Genomic DNA, 12631 nt, shown 5'->3' with positions numbered 1-12631 from the left:
GTTAAAGATCGAGAGCCGCGCCGACCGGCTATAAATATCCGCGCCGTCGAGCTCCGACGTTAAATATCGAGAGACGAGCCGGCGTCTATAATCCGAGCGGACGAATCGGCGAGCCCCGTCGTTAAAGATCGAGCGCTACCGACCGGCTATAAATATCCGCCCCGAGCTCCGGCGTTAAATATCGAGAGCCGCCGTCTATAAATAATCCGAGCGGACGAATCGACGAGCCCGTCGTTAAAGATCGAGAGCCGCGACCGGCTATAAATATCAGCGCCGTCGAGCTCCGACGTTAAATATCGAGGCGAGCCGCGTCTATAAATAATCCGAGCGGACGAATCGGCGAGCCCCGTCGTTAAAGATCGAGAGCCGCGCCGACCGGCGTAATACCGTCGAGCTCGACGTTAAATATCGAGAGCGGGCGGCGTCTATAAATAATCCGAGCGGACGAATCGACGAGCCTCGTCGTTAAAGATCGAGAGCCGCGCCGACCGGCTATAAATATCCGGCCGAGCTCCGGCGTTAAATATCGAGAGCGAGCCGGCGTCTCTAAATAATCCGAGCGGACGAATCGACGAGCCCGTCGTTAAAGATCGAGAGCCGCGACCGGCTATAAATATCCGCGCGTCGAGCTCCGGCGTTAAATATCGAGACGAGCCGGCGTCTAAATGCCTGAGCGGAAGACCTTGTGAAAATCCAGCAAAAACCCCGAGAGGCGCGAAGCAAAAGATGGTTAATCGGAATTAAAATTGCGAGCAAGTGAACGAGTGATGCGCCGAACGGCTACTCAGTTGCATTATGAAATACATTGAAGACAATTCGCTTGCCTGGTATAGCAAGGTACCGAGCGGGAGAGTTTTAAAGAACACTTAGTCGCGATGGGGGAAAAAATGCCTGGCCAACATAAAAGATGAGAGGAACAGAAAATTATCTATTATGCAAGCCAAAAAAGGTCACTACAGCGATAAGTAGGGCCGAACGGCGGGAATACAAAGAAGTTTATAAAAGCTCTCCTCACACGTCAAAATCAAAAAGAGCGTCGGGGATGGTGTCCATCACACCCGCTAGATCCTCGGGGGGGATGGACAGATCGGCAGGCAGATGACCTTTGGTCTTCAGATAGCCCACCGCCGCCTTGATTGCCTCCTCGAACGTGAGGGATATCTTGTCGGTAAACTTCTCTCCGAAGTCTTCCGAGCGGAGGAACGCCTTCCTCACTTCGTCCGAGCGGGCCGACTCCCCCTCTTGATATTCTTTGAGCGCGGCATGGGCAGCGTCGCTAGCAGCTTGGAGATCCTTCAAGTCTCCATCGAATCTTTGGAGATCAGCCGAGCGGCTCTCCTTCTCGGTGGCCAGCAGAGCATCCAGGTCCTTGATGCGTTGCTCCAGCCCCCGGATCTCCACCTTCATGTGGTCCATATCGTTGATGGCCTGTTGCTTCCGAGTGGTCGCCGTCTTGATCTCCTTGTCTCGTTGTTTAATCATCGTTTCAAGCCGAACGACCTTGCTCGCCAAATCAGTAGCTCGTTTCCGTTCGGCTTCCAACGATTTTTTGGCTTTCTCTAGAGCGGCCGTTGACTGCCTGGTGTCCCCCGCTGCTTTTTGTTGCTTCAGTTCCTCCTCCAGTTCGGCCAACCGATCGCTGATGGCGATCTGCTCCACCAAGTTCTGCTAGCAAACGTAGACAGGTTAAAAAACTTCAAATAGAAGAGAGAAGAGGGGGGGGAGGAGGTATACCCCGGTGGTTGATTGAAGGTTGCTGTCGCCGAGCTGCCCGGGAGTCAACTTGGCTATCCGACTCCGAGCATCTATCCAAGCTTGTGCGAGAGGGCCCGTCAGGGTGATCATCTGCTCAGGAAACACCGGCCGATCAGCAGTAGCCATGTACGCCTCCGAAGGGAGGCGCAAAACGGTTTTAAGTAAATTCTGGCCGCTCGGCCCGCTCTGAGACGGCCCACCAGCAGAAGAGGAGGGTAGCTCGCCTAAACGCTTGATACGTCGTCGAGTCCTTGAAGGGCTGGACGGCGGCACCTCCAAGCTGGCCCTCGGAGAATCCTGAGGGGTCGGGGTACTCTCGAGGGAAACTGTTCCGGACAGCACCGGCGCATCTGCACCTCGCTCAGGTTGTGGCTCATCAAGTGTAGAGGCAGGTGCGGATTCCGGTCGCCTCCGTTTCCGAGTGCGTAGCGGCACATCATCGGCCGAACGACCCTCCACTTCAGCTTCGGTCGTAGGTTCTATATTGTCCGCGGCCTCATCATGAGGGGCAGGGGCGTCCGAGGCTTCAGGGACCGTTGGCGTCCCCTCACCTTCTTCGCCGGCCGGATCAGCCGAAGCAAGGCCCCGTTCGGCTGCCTCCTTGCTCGTCACCGCCTCAATCCGAGCGGCCTTCAATTTGACTTTCTCGGTAGCTCTGGCACGCCACATGACCTTAGCTGCAGAAGCAGAAAATAAATCAGTTAGAACAAAATAAAGGGGAAGATAAGGGAGCTTACTCATGCTACAAGGCAGATCGGCTGGAGTAGAAGACAAGCCGAATATATGCATTACTCCCGGGAGGAGCATCTTGTCAATATGATAGCGCTGACCGACTAGCTGTTCGGCTGCATGGAGATAGTCCGCGTCGCCTCTAAACTTGCCGAGCTCCGGTTGCGCGGGCATAGCCGTCTGCCACTTGGTGCGGAAAGTGGGCCGCTCGGGAAAGCGTATGTAGAAAAAATGCTCCTTCCAATGTTTGTTGGAGCTCGGCATATTATCGAAAAGGACGAAGCCTATCCTAGACTGGAAAACAAAGGTGCCCCACTCAGCTTGCTTGGGATAGTAGAAGTAGTGGAAGATTTTTGGGGTTAAGGGAATGTCGTTCAGTTTGAACAAAACTACCACTCCGCTCAGCAACCTAATAGAGTTGGGAACTACCTGGCCGAGCGGAATGCGGAAATAGTTGCAAACTTCTAAGAAAAACTTGTGAGGTGGAAAACGTAGTCCGGCCAGGAATTGGTCCCGGAAGAAAACAACAGTGCCGGGCGGAGGATCGTGAGGCCGATCGGAAGGTGTGGCTAACACTATTTGGTGGTCGATCGGTAGGTCATATGCTCGAGTGAGGTGCAAGGCGTCTTCCTCGTCGAACCGACTTTCCATGTTCGAGTACCAAAGACCCAGAGTATCGCCGGTTGACTGCGAGGTACTGGTCATGATCGAAAGGCCAGAATGCGGGATAGAAGAGGAGGGTTCAAGCAATGGAGGAAACCTGACTGAAAAGGATGATTAACAGAAAGAAGAATGTGGCTGGAGCGAGAAGAAGGGTCTTACAAGCGAGGGAGATGATCGGAAGAAGCCGTGTGATCGCCGGAAAGCCTGAGCACAAGGTCGCCGGCGAAAGGAGGAACGACGGAAGTCTGGAAACGAAGAAGACGAAATGTGGCGGAAACGGAGTCAAGGGCCTTATATCGCCGCCCGGGAGCGATCTCCACCGTCCGATCCAGGTCGTCGCTATCGAGGTTGTCATCTGATCGTCCGTTTCAAACGGCGGCTGTCCCATCGGAAGTGACGCAACCGCCATACTCGGACAAATACACGATCGCCACGTGTCAGCCGATCACTAGCCACATTTAATGAGCTCCCCTTACAGTGCACAGAGCACGTGATGGGTAGTGTGGAAGAACAACGGACGTCGATTCCAAGAAAATACAAGGCATGGACAAAGTATCGCCGAACGGACAGATATCGCCGCACGGATAAGCATCCTTACGCCTGGCTGAGCGGCCTAATGCAATGATCATTGTTCGGGCAGATCGGCAGTCCAGTCAGTCGGACTTTGCCTCCTTCGACTAGACTCGAGAGGAAGGCAAGTGATCCGGCGGTAAAAATCCAGAATCCCATAAAAAGGAGTCAACGCTGAGGGGAGGTCAAAGGGTCCAGTGGCTCGCCGGAAAAGGACGAGCCGACCGGACTCGGAAGAAAGGGAAATCTGATAGTAAAAGGCACCCTGGTAGGGACCAGGGTTCCGACGCTCAAATGAAGCAGTGCATAATGACCGAGCGGAAGGATGTGCCGCCCGGCCGTCGCAAAGAATTAAGGCCGTCCGGACGACGTTCTTCGCCCGCCCGGCAGGCCGGGCGTCCCGGTCAGACGGTGGGTAAAAGACGGGGACATCCTCTGACAGCCGTCAAGTCGTATGGCTATGTCATACTTCTAGTCTGACAACGGGGGGTCCTACTGTCCTATCGAAGAACATGCTCGGACTGTAGCAGTATGGTGTCAGGTAAGCTCTCTGACAAGTGCATACCGGGGTATGGGTTGCTGACACATATGCACCTCGGTGGGCGTGCATTAGTTCCTTCTCCGTCCTATATAAAGAGGCTATTGCTTTGCCAAAGGTACGTATGATACAAGCTTGGCAGCCACTTTTTCCACCACTTACCTGACTTGAGCGTCGGAGGGTCGACGACGGGAATCCCTTCCCGGCTAGACTCTTGTGTAGGATCGCCGGAGCTTCGTTCGACCAGCCGGAGATTCACTCCATCGACTAGGAGCGTGCCACGTGCCCAGCGTCCTTTGGTTCAACGATTCGGACAGGATCATGGAACATAAAACCTTTGCCTATAAATTAAGACATCTGTTGAATAGGTCAATTTCCTTGAAAAAATCTTCCCAGATTAAATAACAACTACTCCGAAAAGTCCCAATACAAGTTACTTTTCCAAAGTTTGCAGCAGCTAGCAAGAGTCAAACATGAGAATCCAAAATTCAGCACTGCACTGCTCAATCATATCATTCAAGATTAGTATGTTAACAAATGGGTTGAGCTTTGATTTAAGGTAATACATATCAGTCAAGATTATTATGTTAACTAATGGGTTTAATTCACTAAGCAATCCACTCAGGACAATTACGTTTAACTCTGAGTGAAAGTATTAACTTGCTGTTCCTAAGGAGTAGAATTACTAATTGGAATGATCCCGCCAAATGACCCAATTATGTCATTATGTTGTGTCTGCTAAATGGTAATAGCATAGTGTTTGGTTTAGTGCTACTAATGGGTTGAGCTTAAAGCACGTCCCACTTATAATAATGAATTTGGGGATGATAATAGTTTTTAGTTTGGGTGTAGTATTAGAAAATCTTCAAATTAGCAAAGTGGTGACCATAATAACTCATAGTTTAAGTGTAGTATCAGAAACTGTTCTAGTTAATTAGTTAAGGAGCCTTATAGAGAAGTGCGGTGAGAACGATCTGGAAGCTTCGTGGCCACGCGCAGATGTGAGAACGAGGAACACTGGAGGGGCGAGGACGGCGTGCCCTAAGGAGTCAAGATGAAACCAGAGTAAAACTATGGACAATGGGGCGAGGACGGCGTGCCCTAACTTCGCTTCCAAGGTTTGCCGAGAGAGGCGCGAGGGGTTGGACGCTTCGCGGTCGAGGGAGGCGAGGGGGGGCGAAGCTGAGAGCGAGGAGAACACGTCGAGGTCCGCGAGGCGCTGAGAGCGAGGAGGAAGATGCGAGACTTGCCCTAGCTTTGCTCCAGAGGAAGGATCGCGTGAGCGCGGCTTGCCCTAGCTTTGCTCCAGAGGAAGGTTCGGTGTGTTCTGTGCAAAAGCAAAAGTCAAAGAAAAAGGAATAAAGGAAATGTGTCCAACTCCGCATGCCGCGTCGACGTCGCGATCCGCCAACGAAGCAGGCGCGCACAGTCGCGCATCTTAAGTCCCGCAGGATATCACTTCCGTATATATATATATATATATATATGAGGAAAAGGAATTTATGGTTTTTTTTTAATTCTGAGGAGGTATTACTATGGTAGGAAAATAATTAAATTTGATGATGGAGCACTACTATACTCAAAATAGGGCATAATCTCACAATGAGAGTCAGGGAGTGAATAAGCTATATATATATATATATATATTAGCATCCACACCCGACGATGAGTGATTTCGTGGGCAACTGAGTGAACTCGAGGCCCCGAAAGTGAATTGGGTATCCCGACTGACTTCCAAGCACTCCGAGTTTGCTCAATCGCCCACGAAGTCACGCACGAATGAGTGTACAATCTAAAACTCATATATATATTAATGGGTGTGCAAGCTAAAACTCATATATATATATATATATATATATATATTGTTTTTAGGGTCAATTCATGGGAACATTCTGATAAGTCTTGTTTTAGTAAAGTAGTATATGGTATGAATTGTGAAAACATAAGGTTCATGTTATCTAAGTCCAAATTTTCTCATTGTTCTTGATCCGGTAGCAAAGGAGGGGTCTCGTACGGACAGAGGTTAATTGCACGTGGAGGTCAAGGTCGAGACGATCAACGTAAAAGGTGAGCCGAACGGGAGGTCACCTTGCCGATCGGCCGCAGCAGAAGGCCAGGCCGGCACGGAGATAACTTGACTAAGGGTCGAGTTTCCGACGCTCAGGAATCCACATACGACAACTGGTTGGGCCGAGCGGCCTCTCAGCTGGGCCGTAGGCCAACATAGGCGCTATTCATCCGAGCGTATGACCAAGCGGCCCACTCGCTCGGCCCCGCCCGTGTCCCCCCCGGACGACCAGTATGGCCGAGCGTCTCTCCCGCTCGGCCCGATAAAAGACAGAAGGTGCAGAAAAGTACAAAGAGAACAACCAGAGATATCTTTCTCGAGATATGTGCCGCCGACAGACAGCATGGTCGGCGGTCGGACTAGACAGAGAATCGTACGGTGGAAGTTTCCACTGTCATGTCAGAGATATGCTCGGACGGTTGCGGTATGACATCAGACGTGCTTTTCTGACACATCCATTTTGAGGTATGTTTGGGGAAGCGCGCATGCGTCGATGAGCGTGCACACGTCTCCACGGTAGCTTATATAAGGACCCCCAAACTTCGACGGAGGTATGCAATCAACCATACTATAGCTACAGTTCTCCTTATTTTGCTTCAGCTTTATTCTCGCCTGACTTGAGCATCAGAGGGTCGTCGCTGGGAATCCCTTCCCGGCCCGGCATTGTTGCAGGTTCGCCGGAGGTCCACCTCATCCCAGCGTCTATGCGGAGCCAGCAGAGAGTGCCACATCCCCAGCTTTCATCAGCTCACAGTTCGGACAGGATCAAATTGGCGCCGTTTGTGGAAATGCACCTGAATCCGAGCAAAGAAGATGGAAGGAGCTGGACGACCACACACCGTGACACTCTCTCAGGAGGAGCTCGACGCCCTTATCGAGGCAAGAGCTGCAAAAAACGTTGAGCATCAGCAATAGAAGGCGCTAGCCGAGCGGTTAGCACAACAGGCAACTTCAGCGTCAGGTGGCCGAGCGACGGAGGAGGACCGGCCGGAGCAATACTCCACATGGGCGCAGAATAAAGGTCAGACCGGCACTCCAGGGAATGCGCTGCCCACCCCTATTCCGTTTCATCGGGCATTATTCCAGATTCCATCCGAGCTGGCACAGGCCAATCAAGGGTCATCAGATGAAGCGCCCGTACGGGATGCTATGAAGGGGAAGGTGCCTCGGGCTGAGTCATCCGCCGAGCGGATCAATCGACAGTTTTCCGAGGCCATTCTTCAGGATCCACTGCCAAGGCACTACACGCCCCCGACGATCGGAGAATATAACAGGACCACCGACCCGGATGACCATCTGGGTAAGTTCGACAACACGACCACTTTACATCAATATACAGATGGTGTAAAGTGTAGGGTATTTCTCACCACACTTTCGAGATCGGCGCAACGGTGGTTCCGGAGGCTGCCGGACGGATCGATCACAAGCTTCAAAGAATTCCGCACGGCTTTCCTTCATCATTTCGCGAGCAGCAGGCGCTACCAGAAGACCAGCATCAGCTTGTTCGCCATAAAACAAGGCCCAAGGGAGACGCTCCGAGCTTACATCCAGCGCTTCAACCAGGTGGCCATGGATATCCGGACAGTCACCTCGGAGACCATGATGAATGCGTTCACACAAGGTCTTGTGGACAGTGATTTCTTTCGCTCGCTCATCAGAAAGTCACCTCGCAGCTACGACCATATGCTGCACAAAGTCAATGAATACATCAATGTGGAGGAAGCCCAGGTGGCAAGAAGAAAAGAAGCACCGGCCGAGCCGCTGGCGCCCGCCGAGCGGAGGCAACCAACCAGCCATCAACCGCCAAGAGAACCTCGGGCCGAAGGAGTACGTCCACACCACAAGTCAAGATCGCAAGCTGTCCAGCATGTGGCGGCTGATCGGCCTAAGCAGAAGGGAAAGGTATGGACTCCCATGTTCTGTTCACTCCACCAGTCAGCCACCCACAACATCCGTGACTGTCGGAGCCTTCCACCGATCGCTCACCCCGCGCCTAGGAGCTATCGCCGCCGATCCCCTTCACCTGATCGGCGCCCCCGACACCAGGACACCGGACGACGTGGGACCAGGGAGTCGGTCGAGCGGCAGCATCATCATCCGCCGAGGGCCAACCCCCAAGCCTCACAGGAGCGAGCGAGGCCCTCCGCTCGGGAGGAGGAAAATCGAAGCAATACCGCTCGGGGCGAAATCAACATCATCGCCGGGGGCCCTACGGGAGGAGATTCCAACATGGCCAGAAAGTCACACGCTCGGCAGCTAAGGATTCATGCAGTAGGCTGTAGTCAAGAACGAGCACGGGGTCCCGAGATCAGCTTCGGGCCTAGGGACCTGGAAGGAGTCGAAGTGTCGCACGACGACGCACTCATCATCCGAGTGGTAATAGAAAATTATACTATTCACCGTATTTTTATTGATACAGGCAGCTCGGTCAACATTATCTTCAAAAAGGCGTTCGACCAACTACAAATTGATCGTGCCGAGCTGCTCCCGATGACAACACCCTTGTATGGATTCACTAGCAACGAGGTCTTGTCGGTCGGCCAGACCAGGCTGGCTATATCGCTGGGTGAGGAGCCGCTGCGAAGAACGAGAACCACTAACTTCATAGTGGTCGATGCCCCCTCCGCTTACAACGTCATATTGGGGCGACCCGCACTCAACGAATTCCGAGCGGTTGTCTCCACTTTCTGCCAGAAGATCAAGTTCCCCGTGGAGGACCAAGTGAGCGAAGTCCGAGGAGACCAGCTGGCCGCCCGGCGATGCTATGTGGAAATGGTCCGAGCCGAGTCCAGGTCTGCGCGGAAAACACCGCGCCTCGAGATAAATACCGTAACTGAAAAGCCTCCAACTTTAGTTTACGTGGAAAAGGAGGAAGTATAGATCCAGCCCGACCGGCCAGAAGCCACAACATTCATAGCGTCTGACCTGGAGGAAGACCAGAGGGAGGAGTTGGTCGAGTGCCTACGACGCAACCATGATGTCTTTGCATGGTCAACCCACGAGTTGCCGGGCATCTCGCCGAGCATAGCGCAGCATGAGCTCCATGTCCGACCGGACGCTCAACCAATGAAGCAGAGAAAGCGGGACTTCAGCGCAGAGCAGAACGTCATCATCCGAGCGGAGGTCGAAAAGCTGCTGGAAGCCGGCCATATACGGGAAGTGCAATTACCGAGCTAGTTGGCAAATGTGGTGCTAGTCTCCAAGCCGAGTAACAAGTGGAGGGTCTGCATCGATTTCCGGGACCTTAATAGGGCGTGCCCGAAGGACTTCTACGCTCTGCCCCGGATCGACAAAATGGTGGACTCGACCGCCGGATGCGAGCTGATATGCATGTTGGATGCATATCAGGGTTATCACTAGGTGTCGCTCGCCCGAGAAGACCAGGAGAAAGTGAGGGGGCGTTTGGTTTAGGGGAATAAGAGTAGGGAATGGGAATGTGAATCATTTATTGCCATTGTTAATGTTTGGATTATAGGAATAGGAATACAAATAAGGGAATGAATCCTTGAAATTGGGTAATAACCCATTCCCATGTACCTCCCCTTCAATGAGTCATTACCCTATTTTTATCAATCAAAATATCCCTTATTCCAAAAATACCCTTGATCTAAAACTTAAATTTTCTCTCTTAATATCAAATATCAAAATATATTTATTTATTTTTTCTTTCATATCACTTCTCTCTCCTTGTTCCCTCTCATCATATTTTCTCTCTCATCATTTTATCACACACTTTCTCTCTCCTATCACACTATCTTTCCTCTTTTTTCTCATTACACTTTCTCTCTCATCATACTTTCTCTCTCCTCAATCTCTACCATCACACTCTCTTTTCTCTTTTTTCTCATCACACTTTCGCTCTCATCACACTTTCTCTCTCATCAATCTCTCTTGTCACACTCTCTCCTTTTTTCTTCAACACATTTTCTCTCTCATCATACTTTCTCTCTCATCATACATTCTCTTTCCTCAATTTCTCCCATCACACTCATTGTTTTCTTTTTTTCTCATCACACTTTCTCTCTCATCATACTTTCTCTCTCACCATACTTCCTCTCTCCTTAATCTCTCTCATCACGCTCTCTCTCCTCATTTTTTCTCATTATATTTTCTCTCTCTTCATCCTCTCCCATCATACTTTCTCTCACATTATATTTTCTCTCTCATCTTCTCTCATCATTCTCTCTTCTATCACACTCTCTTTTCTCATTCTCTCTCATCACACTTTCTCTCTCTTTATTCTTTCTCATCACACTTTCTCTCTCTTTATTCTTTCTCATCATACTTTCTCTCTCATCATATTTTTTTCTCTCATTCATCTTTCTCTCTCATCTAATTTTTTCTCTTATTTTCTTTTAAGGGTAAAAAAGGAAATTTTGATTTATTCTGATAGAAAATATGTAACTAACCAAACATTACTTTTAAGATTGATATCCATGCTCATACCCATTCTCATTCCACACTACAATGATTCTCATTCTGATTTCTATTCCTAGGAAAGAACCAAACGCCCCCTGAGTTTCATCACGGCGGACGACACCTACTGCTACAAGGTAATGTCGTTCGGGCTAAAGAACGCGGGCGCCACGTATCAGCGGCTCATGAACAGAGTGTTCCGAAAGCAGATCGGGTGAAAGTTGGAGGTATACGTAGATGACATACTTATTAAATCACTCCGAGCGGTCGACCTGTGTGCAGATATAGAAGAAACCTTCCAGACGCTGAGAATGTACGGAGTCAAGCTGAACCCCCAGAAGTGTCTGTTCGGGGCGAAAGGTGAGCGATTCTTGGGCTACATTGTTACCGAACGGGGCATCGAGGCGAACCCTAGCAAAATGAGGGCGCTGCAGGACATGCCACCGCCCCGAAACATGAAGGAAGTGCAACGCCTCACTGGACGGATAACAGCCTTGTCACGATTCATCTCTAAGACAGCCGACCAGAGTTTGCTATTCTTCAAGATTTTGCGTCGAGCAGCCAAATTCCAATGGGACACAGAGTGTGATCAGGCTTTCGAAGAATTAAAGGTGTATCTGAATTCATTACCTATACTGGCTAAGCCAGCCGCCGGCGAACCGCTCCGTATCTACCTATCCTCGACCGAGCAGGCCGTCGGCTCGGCGCTAGTAAGGCAAAATGGCGAAGAGCAGTCTGTGTATTTCTTAAGTCATATCCTAAAGGATGCTGAGTCCCGCTACACTGGTCTCGAAAAGCTTGCATTCGCTTTAGTCCTCGCCGCTCGGAGACTCCGGCCCTATTTTCTTGCGCACATAATCATTGTCATGACGAACAGCCCTCTAGGGAGAGTCCTCCTCAACCCAGAGGCGTACGGACGACTGATTAAATGGACTACCGAGCTCAATGAATTTGATATTCAATATCAGCCTCACACAGCAATTAAAGCGCAATCCCTAGCGGACTTCATCACGGAAGTACAGAGCCCCGAGCCTGAGGCTTCCTGGAAAGACTATGTGGATGGGTCATCAACTCGACTCGGGAGTGGAGTCGGCATTTTGTTAATCTCACCACAAGAAGAGCGGATGCATCTGTCCGTTCGATTTGATTATCGAGCTACGAATAATGAGGCGGAATATGAAGCCCTCATAGCGGGACTGCAGGTCGCCTGACATGTGGGAGCAAGCCGAGTGATTATCTTCTCTGACTCTCAGCTCGCCGCTCAGCAACTCTCAGGAGTTTTCGAGGTCAACAATGCAAGGCTCAAGCTCTACGTGGAAACCTTCGAAAGGCTCAAGACCAGCTTTGGCGAGGTGGTCGTGCAAAAAATTCCCCGAGCAGACAACCAGGCAGCAGATGAGTTGGCAAAGCTGGCTAGTTCAATAACACTGATCGGCGCTCAACAAGCAATCGAGCAGGTATCCTTAATAGCGCATATTGACAGGATGGAGGGCCTCACGTTCCCCAGCGACTGGAGGACGTCTATAGTAGAGTTTTTGTGGTCAGGAGCCACTCTGTCCGACCGGGATGAAGCTCAGCTTCTGAGAAGGAGAGCCGGTCGGTTCACCCTCATCGGGGACCAGCTTTACAAGAAAGCTTTTTCCCGACCGCTTTTAAAGTGCGTCAGCTCAGAGGACGCGGAATATATATTGAAGGAAGTGCATTAAGGATCTTGTGAGGGACACCTAGGCGGCCGATCATTAGCTAGGAAGATCCTGTTGGCTGGGTACTTCTGGCCAACTCGGACCGTAGCCACTCATCCTGTTGTGGGGGACACCTAGGCGGCCGCTCGGACCGTAGCCACTTTCCTTTCCTGCCAGAAATACCACAGCTTCTCCCACCGACCGACGGAA

Source organism: Zingiber officinale, chromosome 3A (assembly GCF_018446385.1).
Source record: "Zingiber officinale cultivar Zhangliang chromosome 3A, Zo_v1.1, whole genome shotgun sequence".
NCBI lineage: Eukaryota > Viridiplantae > Streptophyta > Magnoliopsida > Zingiberales > Zingiberaceae > Zingiber > Zingiber officinale.
This window is presented reverse-complemented; position numbering follows the sequence as displayed.